Source organism: Odocoileus virginianus, chromosome 4 (assembly GCF_023699985.2).
Source record: "Odocoileus virginianus isolate 20LAN1187 ecotype Illinois chromosome 4, Ovbor_1.2, whole genome shotgun sequence".
NCBI lineage: Eukaryota > Metazoa > Chordata > Mammalia > Artiodactyla > Cervidae > Odocoileus > Odocoileus virginianus.
In genome coordinates, this window is record NC_069677.1 from 13,555,194 (window position 1) to 13,573,132 (window position 17,939).

Consider the following 17,939-nt stretch of genomic DNA (forward strand, 5'->3'; position numbering starts at 1 on the left):
TGTTAAGGCAATCACTGATGCCAATGAAATGAAGCCTCCATAAAAATTCTAATCAAAGGGTTTGGGGAGCTTCCAGTTTGGTGAACAAGAGCACTATTGATATGCCAGTAGGGTGGTGCACCCCAAACTCTGCAGGGACAAAAGGTCCTATGCTCAGGACCCTTCACCCTATGTATCTCTTCATCTGGATATTTCTTTGTATTCTTTAATTTATTCTTTGTAATAAATTGGTGCGTGTATGTGTGCTAAATCACTTCAGTCATGTCCAACTCTCTGCGACCCTATAGAGCCCACCAGGCTCCTCTGTCTATGGGATTCTCCAGGCAAGAATACTGGAGTGGGTTGTCATGCCCTCCTCCAGGGGATCTTTCCAGCCCAGGGATTGAAACCATGTCTCTTGTATCTCCCGCATAGGCAGCCAGGTTCTTTACCACTAACGCCACCTGGGAAACCCCAATAAATTGGCAACAGTAAGTAAACTGTTTTCCGGGGTTCTGTGAGCCATTCTAGCAAATCGCCAAACTTGAGGAGGTCACAGGAACCCCTGATATATAGCCAGTTATTCAGAAGTACAAGTTATACTTTGGGACTTTTGATTGGCATCTAAAGTGGGGGCAATCTTGTGTGACTCAGCTCTTAACTGTGAGTCTGTGCCAACTCCAGGCAGTTAGTTTTAGAACTGAGTTAAATTGTAGGATATCTAGCCAGTGTCTGCCAAGAACTGGAGAATTGTTTGGTGTGGAAAACCCCAAACATCTGATGTCAGAAGAATTGCATATAGAGAGGAAATGGTGTTTTTCCTTTTAATGATTTATCACAAAGTGGACACACTCATGTAACCTTAAGCTAAATTAAAAAAAAAAATAGAATATTGCTAACATGTCAGATTTGTCATGGCCTTTGTGGCCCCTCTCATTTATTGCTTTTCCTTTCTCTCTAAAAGATAACCACAATCTCTCATTAAACATTAGTTTTGCATATTTTTGAACTTTTAACAAATGGAATCATACAGTATGTATTTGTAATGCTTTACTGAGATGTAATTCATATATCATACAAGTGACTCATTTTAAATGTACAATTCAAGAGTTTTTAGCATATTCAGAGTTGTGCAACTATCATTACATCAATTTTGAACATTTACATCACCACAAAAAGAAGCCCTATATCTCTCAGCAGTCACTACCTGTTCCTTCCCAATCCTTCACCCCATTGCCCCCAGCACTAGCAACTGTTTATCTTCAGTCTCTGTAGATTTGCCTGTTCTAGACATTTCATATAAATGGGATCATACAATACGTAGTCTTTTGCAACTGGCTTCATTTACTTAGCATCATGTTTCCAAGGTTCACCCATATTATAGCCTGTATTTGTACTTCATTCCCTCTTTATTGCCAAATAATATTCCACAATGTTATGGACTGAATTGTTTCCCCTACCCCCACTGTAAATTCACATGTTGAAGCCTTAACACCCAATGTGATTTGGAAATAGGAACTTTAAAGAGATCATCACAATTTTATGACGTTATAAGGGTGGAGCCCTAATCTAGTGTGACTACTGTCATTACAGGGAGAAGAGGCATCAGGGAGGTACCCACAGGAGAGAAAAGGCCCCCTGAGGACAGGGAGAAGGCCGCCATCTGCAGGCAAAGGGGCGATGTCTCAGGGGATAGCCAAACCTATCAACACCTTGTTATCGGACTTCTGGCCTCCAGAAATGTGACAAATAATTTTCTGCTGTTTAAGCCATCCAATCGGTGATCTTCTATTATGGCAGCCCCAGTAGACTAATGCATGAACCAAATGGAACTCCTAGAGCTGAAAAATGCAAAATCTAAATTTAAAATTTACTAGGCTGGACTTCACTGGTGGGCCAGTGGTTGAGTCTGCCTGCCAATATAGGGGGCCCAGGTGCAGCGTGTGAGAGTCTCAGTTGTTCCATACATCAAAAGCACCTCATACTGTCAGTTTTTAAGATGCTTGCCATTCTGGTGGGTGTGTTTTAGTTTGTATTTTCTAGTTTCCATGAAACTGATCACTTTTTCATATAATTATTGCTCTTTTGGATATCTACTGGCCCATTCACATCTTTTGCCCATTTTACTATTGGATTTGTTTTCTCTTATTGATTGATCAGTTAATTATTTACTCAGAGTCCTTTGTCAGTTATACACATTGCAAATATCTTATTCCACTCTGTGGCTTGCCTTTTTGACCTCTTAATGATGTTTTGATGAACAGATGTTCTTAATTTTAATGTAGTCCAATTTATCAATGTTTTCATTTCATCTTACGTATGAAATCTTTCCTTTTCCCAAGGTTATGAAAATGTTCTTTTTCTCTTTAGAAGCTTTATTACATTATCTATCACATTTAGATTTGCAACACACCTAGAAATAGCTTTTTGATGAGTCTGAAGAAGGGATCAAGATTCATTTTTTCTTCATATGGATATGCAGTTGACTCAATTCCATTTATTACCAAGACTGTCCTGCTCTCACTAGTCTGCAGTGCACCTTTGTCATTAATCAAGTTTCCATATTTATAAGCATCTATTTCTGTCCTCTGTTCTGTCCCATTTATCTGTTTATCTACTCTTGTGCCCATACCACAGTCTTAGTTATTGTAGCTTTATATAATAAGCCTTAATATCATATAGTGAGTCTCCTACGTCTGTTCTTCAAGAATATCTGGGCTGTTCTGAACCATTTGCATTTTCTATAAAATTTATGACAAGCTTACTAATTCTTATAATACTAGCTGGGATGTTGATTAGGATTACATTGATATCTTTATAATATCTAGTCATCTAACTCATAAATATGAGAAAAACTTTTAAATTTTCTTGTTTTTCTCAATCACGTCTTGCACTTTTCTCTGTAGACCTTTTGCATGTATTTCTTTAGACTTAATACTAAGTATTTGATGTTTTTTGATGCTATTGTAAATGGCATTTAAAAATTTTTCCCTATTGCTGCTATTATATAGGAATATTAGCAATTTTTATAAATTTATCCTTTTATTCAGCACCCTAAATTTATTTTTAATTTTAGTAATTCATCTGTAGGTTCTTTTGATTTTCTGCATGCACAACCATATTGTCTGTGAATGACAGTTTTACTTCTTACTTTCTAATTCTTAAGGCTTTTTTTTTCTTTTATTTGCCTCATACTATTAAAGACCTTCCAGAGGATGTCAAATAGAAATGAAGGATGGACATGTCCTTCTCTTATCTTGTTCCCAAAATCAGGGGAAAACATGTTAATATTTTACTATGTTTCTAAATAATCCATATCTCAAAGAAGAAATCACAATGGAATTTAAAATGTTGTATTGGAACAATAATGAAAGTGTGACACATGTAGCTGAAAGGATGCCGCTAACACCACACTTAAAAGGAAAATCAGTGAGCTCTAAGTATCCATCTCAAGATGTCTGCAAAAGAGCAAATCAAACCTAAAGATAGTAGAATGAAGGGAATAATAAAGGAACTAATGAAATAGAAATTGGTACTGAATCAGTTATTTGAGAGATCGGATACAGGCATCTAAATATTTTAAAAATAATCATTGGTGAATCTGATTTGCAAACAAAATTATGGTGATACCTTGGTCTCAAAAGACACAAGCTTTGAAGGAAATGGCATCCTACAAAGAAAGAGCCAGCCTGCCTTCCTTCCTTCTCCCTTCCTCTCTCCCTCCCCTCTTCTTTTTTTTTTTTTCCATAGGATTATTATAAAAGTACTGTGGGTAACAAAGAAGAGACAAAATAGCAGTAAACCTACTAAAATGTCTGTTTACCTCTTGTTTGACCTTTGGTGGTAGTATAAACATCATAGACACCATGAGGATTGTAACATTAGGCCTCTGGGAAGCAGAAACCAGAGCTGGAAGTGTCTTCAAGGGAAACATCAAATAGCTGTTTCCGTTTGTTTCAAGCTTTACGAATGAGGTGAATCCGAGCTCCACGATTTTGCATGTAATTCCATGCATAAGCCAATGGCATGAATATTCCTGAGGCTTTCATTGCTGTTGCTGTCAGCCTGTGCAGTTTCCCTGATTAACCTGTCAAAAGTGTTCTCCTTTCTGAAAGCTGTCCAGAAATAAACAGATATTGTAAAAGGAGACAAGGGCAGATTCTGGAACTCGACTTCTTGATGATCTTAATTGATGATGTATGAAAGAAATAGGGAAAACAGTTTGATTTGCTCCAACTAGGTTGACCCAGAAAGGCGAAAGTGTCCAACTCCCTGCGACCCCGTGGACTGCAGCCACAGGATTGTGTCTCTAGGGGGAGCTAAATCTCTGTAGAGCAATGCAGCAAGGGAAAATACTGAAAATTCTTAGAACCAAAAAAGTAATGCCTCATGAAAATCAGTAACATCAATCAGAAAATTAGAATATGTTATTCAAAAGGGAGCAAGTCTAGGAGTAAGAGGTTTAAGGGAAACAAAGAGAAACAGAAGTGTCTGCTTAGTCCTCTCTCTGGCTTATTCCGGTAACAGACCCCAAACCACCCCCTGCCTCTCCAGTGCGATTCTGTCTTGTGCAACCAAAGATTACTGACAGATAATAGTGGCTATGTGTCATTTTGGAGAGCTGATGGTAACGACACCAGAAGTGCTCGTCAGGGCAAGTCAGGGCAGATCAGGTCTAAGTAGTCAAACTTGTTCACCCTCCTATGCTCCTTACCTAGATTTATGACATTAGGATCCACCCAGTTACCGAAACCGGAAACCTGGGCTTCCTTCTTGACTCCAAAACCTCTTACTGAAAATGTGACTAGTTATTCTACTTGGCTACCTTAGAATTTATACTGAAAAGTGCTCTTTCAGAACACGCTCTTCAGAACACACTGTGGGTTCTTTTTTTTTTTTTCACACTGTGGGTTCTAACTTTGCTATTTCCCCACCTTCCCCAGCAACCTCACTGATTTAATCTTACGTAGAGATGCCAAAGACCACTCAAGAGGATTTTCAGGACTCTGTGTACAAGCCAATGAATTCAGGTTTGATTACTGTCCACTTTCAAAAGAGAAAACTTATTAGACTTCTATGATTGATTATTATTTAATTATCATACCAAAATTGTTTGTCCAAATCCAATATTAGGTATGAGATTCTTACAACTCTTACGTAACTACAAAATCAAAACAAACATACATATTGAACACAAACCAAATCACAACTAATAAAATAAAATTGCCAGTATTAACTTATTACGATGGCTGATGCTATTTTGCTGAAACTAAATCACCTCTAATACCATGGATTTGGCACTAACTGCTTTAGAGATTTTTTTGCATTTGGCAAATGGATACTACCTTGGGCAGAGTAATGAATCAATTACAAACATTTCTGTAATTGAACTACATCCCTCACTTAGTGCATGCATTCTTAGTTCGTGAATTTTAGATGGAAAGAAACACAATAACCTGAATATTTACACCTGCCATGTATTTTGAAACATTTTTAGATTTTATGATTTTTTTCCAAGGCAAAGATACTCTATGACACTGATGACATATTTAAGGTCATTTAAAAATTAACATGGGAGTAACTATGGTTCAGGCATCCAAAATGGAGCTGGGTGGCCATTGTGGATGTGGTTTTAGACATGTTCCTGTATCACTGAGAACTTGAACCTTCTGAATTGTATATAACTCAGACACCATCAGCCATTTTCAAAATAATATCTACTAGCAGCTTCTAGATGCAACCTTGTAGTTTCAAAGCCCCCCAGCTCTGCTTAGTAACTACATACTCGTCTTGAACCCCAACTAATCCTTGCTTAACAAGCACCCTTACTTCTTGCCAGCTCCAATCGTGATTCTTGACAATTTATGTAACTAGCTGTGACCTTGCAGCTTTTGCCTGTATAAGCTTCTTCCATCTTGTAGTCCAGAAGAACACATTTCAAGTGCTTTCTAAGAGCGCTTCCCAGGCTGCAGTCCTCACAAACCCCAAATAAAAGCTTTTCTTTTTTTTTTTTTCTGCCTCCACTAGGTCTCCATTCTTTGAACCCTTGTTAACAACATGATTTAGAAGATACGTTTTTCCTGTTACTTCTGCTGCTGCTGTTGATGAGTGGAGCAATGATGATGGAAGATTGGGGAGGGGATTTATTGACACATATTGAGTGACTTTTTTTATTCTGGGGGACCTGTGCCTGCTGAACAACCAAACTGTTTCTGTTGAAAATGTGCCCAGTTTAAACCCTTGTTCGTACTATTATTTCTAACACAACTTTCGAACCAGAAAAAGAAAGCATGTAAAAAGTATGTAAAATCTATGGGGAAAAAATTCTAATTTTAAGTGAAAAATTAGTGATAACTCAACGAAAGACAAACCTCAGAGGTATGAAAGCTTCAAATGTTCTATGTACAAGGACACTGGTTATTAAGTAATAGGTTTGAAAAAAACACTAAGAAACTTGTCTTGAAAATGTACTTTTTATAGCAAGCAAGCTTTAAAACATCAGTTTTGAGATATAATTTATGTACAATAAAATTCAAAAATTAAAAAAAATACAGGAACACCCCTGGTGGTCTCATGGTGAAGAATCTGCCTGCTAATGTAGGGGACACAGGTTCAATCCCTGGTCTGGGAAGATTCCATATTGTTGTGGGGCAACTAAGCCCGTGTACCACAGCTGCCTGCAGGCTCTAGAGCCTGTGCCCCTCAACAAGAGAAGCCACCACAATGAGAAGCCTGCTCACTGCAGCTAGAGAGCAGCCCGTTCTCTCCTCAACCAGAGGAAGCCTGCGCACAGCAGTGAAGGCCCAGAGCAGCCCAAAATAAAATAATAAACATTTTTTTAATAAAATAATTTTTTGAGAAGTAGTTAGTTGCGTTTTGACAAATGTTTATAGTCATGTGACCACCACCACAATCATGGTAAACCTCACAGAACATCACCCCTACTACTCCCAAAAGTTCCCTCGTACTTATTTGAAATCAATTCTATACCCACCTCTGACCTCTTGTAACCTCTGACCTCTTGTAACCTCTGATCTGCTTTCTGCTTTGCCTTTTCTAGAGTGTCACATAAGTAGAATGATACAGTATTTTGGTCTGACTTCCTTTACGTATCATAACGCTTTTGAAATTTTCTTGCATGTATCAAGTTTGTTCCTCTTCTCAGTAATATTCCAGGATATGGACATACTACAATATGCTTAAATAGTTACCAGTTGATGGACATTTGGTTTGTTTTCAATTTGGCTATTATGAATAAGTAGCTATAAACATTTGAGTAGGGACCTTTGTATGGACCTAAGTTTTTATTTCCCTTGGGCAAATATCTAGGAGTGGACTTGGTGGGTCATGGGTAAGTATGTTTGACTTCATAAAAACTGCTAAACTTTTCTCCCAAAATGGCTGATCCATTTTTTATTCTTAATATAAGAGAGTTCCAGTTGCTCTGCATCCTTTCCAACATTGTCAGTCTTTTTGATTTTAGCTATTCTGATGGATACGTATAGATATAACCTTGTGATATTGTGTTTACCTAGTGACTATTGATATCAGCTGCCTTCTCATGTGAGGTGAAAGTCACTCAGTCGTGTCCAACTCTTTGCGACCCCATGGATTATACAGTCCATGGAATTCTCTAGGCCAGAATACTGGAGTGGGTAGCCTTTACCTTTTCCAGGGGCTCTTCCCAACCCAGGGATCAAACACAGGTCTCTGGCATTGCAGGCAGATTCTTTACCAGCTGAGCCACAAGGAAAGCCCAAGAATACTGGAGTGGGTAGCCTTTCTCTTTTCCAGCAGATCTTCTTGACCCAGAAATCAAACCAGGGTCTCCCGCATGACAGGTGGATTCTCTACCAACTGAACTACGAGGGAAGCCCATATCTTCTTACCTTCTCAAGTACTTATTAGCTATTTGTAAATTCACTTTGGTGAAGTGTCTGTTCAAATTTTTTGTTCATTTTTAAACTGGATTGTCTTTTCATTAAGTTGTAAGAACTTAATGAATATGTATGTAAGTCCTTTAACAGATATGTGTTCTACAAATATTTTCTCCCAGTTTATGGCTTGCTTTTTTATTTTCATAATTTTTTTTTTTTGAGGAGGGGGGAAGAGCAGAAGTGTTCCATTTTGGTGAGGTCCAACTTGGACTTCATTTTTTTCTTTTATGGTTCATGCTTTTTGTGTCCTAAGAAACCTTTGTCTAACTGAAAGCCACAAGATCTTTTTCTGTATTTCCTACTTTTTATAGCATTAGCATCATGCAAAATGCCGGGCTGGATGAAGCACCAGCTGGAATCAAGATTGCCGGGAGAAATATCAATAACCTCAGATATGCAGATGACACCACCCTTATGGCAGAAAGTGAAGAACTAAAGAGCCTCTTGATGAAAGTGAAAGAGGAGAGTGAAAAAGTTGGCTTAAAACACAACATTCAGAAAATTTAAATCATGGCATCTGGTCCCATCACTTACTTCATGGCAAATAGATGGGAAAACAATGGAAACAGTGACAGACTATTTTTGGGGGCTCCAAAATCACTGCAGATGGTGATTGCAGCCATGAAATTAAAAGACGCTTACTCCTTGGAAGAAAAGCTATGACCAACCTAGATAGCATATTAAAAAGCAAAGTCATTACTTTTCCAACAAAGGTCCATCTAGTCAAAACTATGGTTTTTCCAGTAGTCATGTATGGATGTTAAGAGTTGGACTATAAAGAAAGCCGAGTGCAGAATTAATGTTTTTGAGCTGTGGTGTTGGAGAGGACTCTTGAGAGTCCCTTGGACTGCAAGGAGATCCATCCAGTCCATCCTAAAGGAAATCAGTCCTGAATATTCATTGGAAAGACTGATGCTGAAGCTCCAACACTCTGACCACCTGATGCAAAGAACTAACTCATTGGAAAAGACCCTGACGCTGGGAAAGATTGAAGGCAGGAGGAGAAGGGTACAACAGAGGATGAGATGGTTGGATGGCATCACCAACTCAATGGACATTAATTTGAGCAGGCTCCAGGAGTTGGTGATGGACAGGGAAGCCTGGCATGCTGCAGGCCCTGGGGTCACAAAGACTTGGACACAACTGAGCGACTGAACTGAAGTGAACTGAACTGACAGTATTAGCTCTTATGACCCATTGTTTATGGTATAAAGTAATGGCTAAGGTTCATTTTTTGGCATATAACATCCAATTGTTCCAGCAATATTTGTTGGAAAGACCATAATTGGATTGTGTTCCATGTTGGATGATGATATTGGAGATACCACATTGAATTTGCTGAAAACGTCTGCCATAAACATGCCAGACAATAAGTGCATAAAAGGATGCTCAAGATCAGAAGTTGTTAGGAAATGCAAATCAAAACTACAATGAAATAATTCACACTGATTCCAATGGCTACAATAAAAAGAAAAAACAAATGTTGGTGAGGATGTAGAAAAATGGGAATCTTCATAATTTGCTGCTCAGAATATAAAATGTTGTAGTAACTCTGGAAAACAATTGGGCAATTCTTCAAAATATTAAATACATAGTTACTGTGTGTGCGTATGTGTGTCTACACAGTTGTGTCCGACTCTTTGAGACTCTAAGGACTGTAGCCTGCCAGGCTCCTCTGTCCAGTCCATGGGATTTTCCAGGCAAGAATACTAGAGTGGGTTCCCATTTCCACCTCCAGGGGATCTTCCCGACCCAGGGATTGAACCCAAGTCTCTTGCGTCTCCTGCACTGGCAGGCAGATTCTTTACCACTGAGTCCATTAATCACAGTAGCCCCAAAGTGGAAACTACCTTACACATCTATCAACTGATGAATAAAAAATGTGATATATATACATATATTTGTGTGTATGTATATACTTGTATACAAACACATATAATGGAATATTATTTGGCTATAAAAAGTAATGGTGTATTGATACATGCTATAACATGGATGAATCTTGGAAACATTATGCTAAGTGAAAGAAGCCAGTCATACAGACCACATATTATTTCATTTATATGAGCTGTCCAGAATTGGCAAAGCTACAGAAATGGAAGTAGGTTAATGATTGCCTAGGGTGGTTTAAGGAGAAATGGGGAGTAACTGCTAATGGGTACAGGGCTTCCTTTGGAGGGAGGGAGGGAGAGAAATTTTCTAAAATCAAGTGGTGGTGATGGTGTTACCATTTAATACAAACCATTCCATTGTACATTTTAATTGGGTGATTATATAGTATTGAATTATACCTTAATTTTTTTTTTAAAAACTCCCCTCAAAATTATGGATTTAAAATTTTTGCTCTTTAAGGCTATATTTGTTTCTACCGGTGCCATAAAACAATTACTTCCAGTGTTTGAAAGAGCAGCTGTCTCCTCTCTTACATGGTTAGAATAAAACCTTTTCTAGTTACAAAACATACAAAAGCACATTAAGACAAAAAAAATTTAGTTTTACTGATGTCAATTACATAAGTCAAAGCAGCTAAAGTAAACAGAAAGTATAATGGAGAATTGCAGATCACTGGGAATGCAGTCAGACCTCAGTTTCGCTCTCTGGTTTTCCTCCTGCCACATGGATACCACCTGACCAGTTAGAACATGGCCCGCTGCTTCCCCAAACCCTTCACATTACAGGACTTTAGCCTTATGACCTTCCAAATTCTCCTTGCATATCTGTATTTTTATATTAGAAACAAAATTTTTTCATAGCTTTAATTCCTCTTTCCAAACACGTGTATGTACCAATAATCAAGAAATAATCGAGAAGGGAGGAAATTGCCATCACCTGTGTCTTTATAATTCATAATGTCAGCATATGTCTGTATATGCTTATACTGTTTGCAGCTCTGTCTAGCTCCTGAATCTGAGATGTATAGTTGGGGTGCTTGTGAACACTTCGGCCAGCCTCAGAGCTTGGCTGAGAAAGGACCACAAGATACAAGAATGATCCTGGGTAGGTATGGGTGTCATCTATTACTTCCTGTTTTCAGAGGGAGGGATAGAATCCCAGAGAAGTGTCATCAAATGGCAAGATGAAGCTAGGATCCTGTGTCACAGATGTTTGCTTTAGTCTTTCAGAAAAATATGTTCAGTTCAAATACCAATTTATTCAATTTTCATTCTTTCATGAGTACACACACAAGCTACAGAAAAAAGGCTCTCCTCATCAATCTATGGTTATATAGACTGTATCTGACATAATGACATTCTACTACATCTTAATAATTTTTTCCTTTTTTCTTTTGGCTGTGTCATGCGACAAACAAGATCTTAGTTTTCCTGACGAGGGATCGAATCCATGCCCCTGCATTGGGAGCACAGTCTTAACCACTGGACTTACAGTGAAGTCCCAGTAATTTTTTTTTTCTCTTTTAATTAAAAAAAATTCTTCTTTATTTTGGGCTGCGCTGGGCCTTCATTTCGGCATGGGGGCTCTTCATCATGGCGTGTGGGCCTCTCTAGTTGCAGCACATGGGCTTAGTTGCTCCTTGGCACCAGGGATGGAACCTGCGCCCCCTGCATTGGAAGGCAGTTACTTAGCTACTGGACCACCAGGGAAATCCCAACTTTCTTTTTTTTAAATTGAGCTACATTTGACATACAACATTGTATAAGTTTAAGGTGTGCAACACATTTATCTGATACATTGATATTGTAATATGATTGCCACTGCAGCAATAGCTAACATTTCAACCTCATCATAGTTATCAACTCTTCCACTACTGCGAACAACCAAGGTAGAGTCTCTTAGCAAGTTTAATGTTTATAATACAACCTGTTGTCTGTAATCACTGTTCTGTGCACTAGATCTCCAGGACCTATTTATATACTAGCTGCAAATATGTACCCTTAAACATCTCTCCCCTTCTCCCCACCCCTGGCTTCTGGTAGCCACCACTTTACTCTCTTATTCTTTTGTTTTTAGGTTCCACATATAATATTATACAGTATTTGTCTTACTCTGACATATCTCACTTAGCAAATTGTTCTCAAGATCCATCCACAGTTACAAAAGGCAGAACTTCTTTTTCTCATGGCTGAATAGTATTCCACTGCATATATGTACCACATCTTAACTTATCCTTTGATACACACTTAGGTTGTTTCTCTGTTATTGTCAATAATGCTGCAATAAATACGGAGTTTATATGTCTCTTCGTGGAGAAGGAAATGGCAACCTACTTCAGTATTCTTGCCTGGAGAATCCCATGGACAGAGGAGCCTGGTGGGCTACAGTCCCTGGGGTCACACAGAGTCAGACATGTCTTTTCAATAACCAGTTTTCATTCCTCTGGACATATACTCAGAAGTGGGATTACTGGATTATATGTTAGTTTCATTTTTAGTTTTTTGAGGACTCTGCATACCAACTTACAGTCCCATCAACAGTGCAGAAGGGGTCTCTTTTTTTCCAAACCCTTGTCAACACTTGTTTTCTCTTCTTGGTAGTAGTCATTCTTACAGGTGAGGTATCTCTTGAGGAGTGATGCTGAGCACGTTTTTATGTGCCTGTTAGTCAGTTAGATATCTTCTTTGGAAAAAATATCTATTTCATTCCTCTGCATACTTTTTTTTTTGCTATTGAGTTGTACAAGTTCTTTTGGATATTAACTCTGTATCCAATACATGATTAGAAGAAAAATTTCTCTCATTCTACAGTTACCTTTTTATTTTGTAGTTTCTTTAGTTGTGTGGAAGCTTTTAAATTGGATGGAGTTCTACTTGTTTTTTGTTTGTGCTTTTGGTCCAAAAAATCATTGTGAAGGGTAGTATCAAGGAGCTTCTTTCCTCCTGTTGAGGTAAGTTTTATGGTTTCAAGTCTCATGTTTAAGACTTTCAACTTAATTTTTTGTGACTAGTGTAAGATAGGGATCCAATTTTCCCTCATGTGATTATCCAGTTTTTCCAACACCATTTGCTGAAGAAACTATTGTTTCCCCACTTATCAAGTAGCAGCTGATCATATATGCAGGAGTTTAATTCTGGACTATTTTCTTCTTTGGTCTGTGTGTCCATTTTTATGCCAGTACCATACTGGTTTAATGACTACAGCTTTATTGTATAGTCCCCAAGCAGGATGTGTGATGGCTTTCTTTCTTTCTCAGGGCTGCTTTAGCTATTTGGGGCCTTTGTGGTGCCCTACATTTTTAGGGTTATTTTTTTCTATTTGAAAAATGCTGTTGAAATTTTGATAGGGATTACACTGAATCTATAGATGACGTTGTAGAGCATGTACATTTTAACAATAATACTCTCTTCCAGTCCGTGAACACAGGGTGTCCCCTCCACTTGTTTGTATCTTCTTTGATTTCTTTCAGCAAAGTCTTGTAGTTTTCATTTTACAGATCTTTCACTTTCTTGTTCTCATGTGTTTTATTGCTTTGATCCTATTGTGAATAGGAGACACTTCTTTTTTCAGATGTTTTAGTGTTGGTGTATAGAAAAGCAACTCATTTTGGTGTAGTGATTTTAAACCCTTCAACTTTACTGATTCAACAGTTTTTTAGTTGAGTCTTTTTTTTTTTTTTTCCACACCCCACAGCATTCAGCATCTTAGTTCCCTGACCACAGATCAAACCCACACCCCCCTGCAATGGAAGCATGGCATCTTAACCACTGGACCATCAGGTAAGTCCCTAGTTGAGTCTTTTATATCTTAATGATTTTTAAAATATCAACATTGCATTTATCTAGCCACACATTGGTTTGTAACATGATTAACAATCTTGTTCATAACAAAAAAAATGCATTCAACTTTCATGTCACTACCTATTTGTGACCTTTTGTATCAACATTTATCATTTTCACTTGATCACTGGATACTTTGGATGCGTTTTCACTCATTGCCTAGAATGATTATAAGAAAATCATGTTGAAGTGAACTTTGGGTCACTCTCCTCAAGCATTTTTATGGCTTTATAGAAAAAGACCTGATGGAGCTCTATCAAACAGCTCAGTCCTTTTCTCCACTAAGAGTATGAGGGTACAGCAGGGGCTCTCCAGGTATATGAGGGGTTCTGAATTCTCTCACATCCTCTTCTGGGCTAGATTAAATCCTGCTTCATTGGTTGGAGTATGGCCCAGGTGGTGGTGGTGGTGACAGCATATTTTGTTCATTTCAGTTGACTCATGTCCTTAATCTCTCACAATTTCCCTCTTGTCTGACAACTTAGTGTCTAAAATGAACCTTAGTCCAGTGCAAGGGGCAATATTCCTCACTGGGAATGTGCCACAGGAAGAGGGTTGGCTACGAAGGAGACCCACCTCTGTTCACACTCCAGACTGAGCCACAAGATCCTTATTGTTCCATCTCTCATCTCTGTGAGAACTGCTCAAGGCTAATCTTCTGCAGTTCTGGTTGCTACCCTCTCTCACCATCAGACTTTAGTTAAGAATATTAGTCACAACTGGCTGGCTAAGCGCAACAATGTGAATTATTGCTAAGTTTCTTAGATATAGTATCAGTGATATGGTTATGTTGAAAAGTGACCTTTTTAGGAGATGCATGCTGATGTATTTTGAGGTCAAGTGTCATAGTATTTCACTTTCAAATAGTTCAGAAAACCAAATACACTCATAGAACACATGTGCAGTACCATACTGTCATTAATTCTCCGCTTATAAACAGGAAAACTGAGATGATGGAAGAGCTATTCATAGGTTAAGGCATCAGAATTATACATAATTATGCCAGAGGGTGATTCATTAATCCTGAAGGTATTTCTGCTCTTGGCAGGGAGAAGCAACTGGGTGGAACTGCATCAGTTTCAGGACTGTCTATCCCAGACTCCAAACTGACTGTAATTTGGAGAGAACATCAAATGTGAAATGAGCATGGCTGGGTATCTGTAACTGAGCACTGGTTGGGAGAGCTATGTGTAGCCCTCATAACTAGTATTAAAAATAACCTAAAGCATAAGCAAAGGGTTCAGTCTGGTTGCCAGGCAGCCCTGCTGCCAGCTCCCTTCAAGCTGACCTTTATTTTTATTTTTTTCTATCCACATCTCTTAACATTTTCACCTTCTCAATCTCCCTTGATTCATTTAATATTTAATGATTATTGTTTGTGAGTTGGGGTGGTCCGGGACAGGCCAAACCACAAGTTCTGAAATTCAATAGGCAGACCCTTGCCCCCAAGCATCTTACAGTCTAATAAAGTAAAAAGGTAAGTATATAATTATCTTGATTATGTTCCTTTAACATAATCCTTTACTAGTTGTAATGATTATCAGCAAATAACCTTTTTCCAAATAAAGTAACATTTACAGGTTCCAGGGATTAGAACCTGGTATTTTGGGGCACATTTTCAACCTTCTATAGATTGGGGACTTTGGAAGCCCACTTAGAAGTGAGGCCACTTAAGTTCTTACTCAGTTATCTGAGGGGCTGGCTGGCTAATCAAGGTAAGCAATATTTAAAACTGGTATCCTGGGACTTCCCTGGAGTCCAGTGGTTAAGACTCCATGCTTCCACTAGGCGACACAGGTTCAATCTGTGGTTGGAGAACCTATTTCCTGCATGCTGCACCGTGTAAAAGAAAAAAGTATCCTGATTCTCTGTAAGTCAAGCCTATGGCACTTTCTTTTGCTTACTTTACCAGTGTTTTTCTTTAAGCTCTCATTAACTAATCTAGTTATACCTTATTGCTTGAGAATGTAAGTCAAACTGTAGCAAAATGACTGACCTAAGAAGAGTTCACTGCATACAATTTTCATATCATAAATTTACCAAAATATCAATAGTTGGTTGTAGATCTTTGGGGTCTATAAGTTCAACCCATACTCTTCTTCCCTGAGAACTAGCTCCCTTACATGTGGGGGCCCCTTTGGCAATACTGATACTAAATGACAACATCCTCCTGATCAGAGGTGATTGTATCAGAGTTAGGCCCATGACAAGTGAGACCAATCAGATTATCTTCAGGGCCTTGGAACTTAGACACTACTCACTTGGGTTCTGCAATTGAAAAAGATTGCTGATGTAGCCCTAGAAGGCCATCTTTTGTCAGGTGAAAGAAGCAGAGATAAGTCACCACAGGGACTGAGAGACAGAAAGTGTAGGTGTTTTGGTTCTTGACGGCTTCCCTGTTTAGAAATGGAGAGTCAAGCTACATTTTTGTTCTGGGTTCAGAGAATTCTGCACTTTACCCCTCAAAGTAAATTTCCCTTTTCACTGAGGCAGTGGGTACCTGTTATCAGCAACCAAAACAAGTTTAAAATTAATGTTTCAATCCTGGTTTAAATACTTCTCACCTTGTTCCCATAACATTAAAGCTCAATAGCTAAAATAATGCTGCACTTGGGTAATTTCCTGAAAGATTTCTCTAAAATCTCCAGAGATGGCCCATGATTACTAGTCTTTGCTGAAATTTTAATACATATTAGAATCACTGGACAAACACAATATTACTATGATGTTGGTTTCCTTTCATAAACAGTAGCATGGAAGGGACCTTAGGGGATGTCTAATTCAACCTCTATACTTTCAAGTAAGGAACTCAAGGCCCAAAATGGCCAAGAATTTTGCCCAGTTCTGGGATTAGAAACTGTGTTTCTGTCAATACTCAGACCAAGGTCCTGTCAATGGATATTTCAGGGCCAAGATGGTAGTCTCCTTGATTTATTTTATTTTTTTTTTAGGTTGTCCAGTCTGTTGTTTTTTTTTTTTCCATTTATTTTTATTAGTTGGAGGCTAATTACTTTACATCTCCTTGCTTTAAATTTCAAGATTAATGAATCAGTTCTAATGAGATGGATGAAACTGGAGCCCATTATACAGAGTGAAGTAAGCCAGAAAGATAAAGACCATTACAGTAAACTAACACATATATATATGGAATTTAGAAAGATGGTAACGATAACCCTATATGCAAAACAGAAAAAGAGACTCAGATGTATAGAACAGACTTGTGGACTCTGTGGGAGAAGGCGAGGGTGGGATGTTTCAAGAGAACAGCATCGAAACATGTATATTACCTAGGGTGAAACAGATCACCAGTCCAGGTTGGATGCATGAGACAAGTGCTCGGGCCTGGTGCACTGGGAAGACCCAGAGGGATCGGGTGGAGAGGGAGGTGGGAGGGGGGACCGGGATGGGGAATACATGTAAATCCATGGCTAATTCATTTCAATGTATGACAAAAACCACTGCAATGTTGTAAAGTAATTAGCCTCCAACTAATAAAAATAAATGGAAAAAAAAAAATTTCAAGATTAAGCAATATTTATTGACTGCCCACATAATTGGTCAGGACTCTTTTATTAATAGTTAACGAGTTTAAAAAAAAGGCTTTAGCAATATACTTGTTTCAGGCATAGCTGGTTCTAGCCTCAACATTACTGTGAGGAGTCTCTCTCCCCATCCCTAAGCAAGACTTTTCACAGGTGAGGCACCTACGGACTCATCCTATCAGCTTAACTACCTCAGCTGTAAAAACCTGATTAGTCTTAGACTTCTCTGTTATATGAGTCGATAAATTCCTTTTTATTTCCTTAAGTCAATTTGAATTTGGTTTCTGTCATCTGCAGCAAGCATTCTAAAATTGAGCTTATCAAAGAATTCTCCACAAACCAGCATAATGGTAACTAATCAGATTCTCTCTTTAAAACTCTGAATATAAGAGTAGGCAGTTAAAGCAGAAGCTGAAAGAACATGCAGAAAAATCAGCAATCCAGGGTATGATGAAAACTTACTCTAGACACAATGTCTTGGCTTCTATTCTCAACCTCTTCTATCTACCTCATATCTTCTGCTTAGTCAGAGTTTCTGCTTATTCATAACTTCAGCTTATTCTTGGTCCCAACAGCATCACAGCCTGGACGGCTGCATAATATCCTAAACTGATTTGACCCTAGAACACTTTTCTTAGAAATAGCAAAAGGCGATTGTCAGTGAAGTATTCTGGGCTTTACACAGAACAAGCAAGAACAGGTTTCCTCTTTCAACTTGGTAAAGATCCTTATGACATCCTGAAATTACT